The sequence below is a fragment of the Echinococcus granulosus genome (assembly GCF_000524195.1).
Source record: "Echinococcus granulosus chromosome Unknown EG_S00249, whole genome shotgun sequence".
NCBI classification, from domain to species: Eukaryota; Metazoa; Platyhelminthes; class Cestoda; order Cyclophyllidea; family Taeniidae; genus Echinococcus; species Echinococcus granulosus.
In genome coordinates, this window is record NW_020170629.1 from 54,199 (window position 1) to 54,857 (window position 659).

Consider the following 659-nt stretch of genomic DNA (forward strand, 5'->3'; position numbering starts at 1 on the left):
TCAAACACCGATGGATCAGCTAACAATGTTCCTGAGTATATACTACGCCTGAAAGAAGCTATAAGAACAACTTTTGAGATAACAAGCACACATTTACGACTGCCTTATATCAGACAGAAGAAATATTATGATCGACACAGCCGTACGAACTGCTACGGAGAAGAAGGATTGGTGCAAATATACTGATCGTTTCTCCTACCTGTAATACATCACAAGTCCCATCACCCATGGAGCAAGGACCCATTTTTGCTGGTGAAAGCCTTCCCAACTGCGAACTATCTCGTCCGCAACGCACAACTGAGTACTCAGCCAGTATCCATTCACCATAACAAGATGCGATCATACAAAGTGGCACCACTGGTTGATTATGAATATGAGGTTTACGTCTTCACGGACAGCAGGAAACCACTGGATGGCGGCTTTGGAGACTACTCATGAGTGGTAGCATTGGAGACGGTGCCGAGAGGATGATAGGGCACAATTGGTTAGAAGTCGAAGTAGAGCTCGTTCTACTAGTCTTAAATCAAGTTCTGACCTGTGCGTAGCATGTCGTTATTTGAGTCAACGCGTGAATGCGGTGTCCTTGTTGTGTTATCTATTTTTAAGTTGTACGTGTAAACCGGTTTGACTTGTGAAATATGATTGGAAGTCTCTGTCCA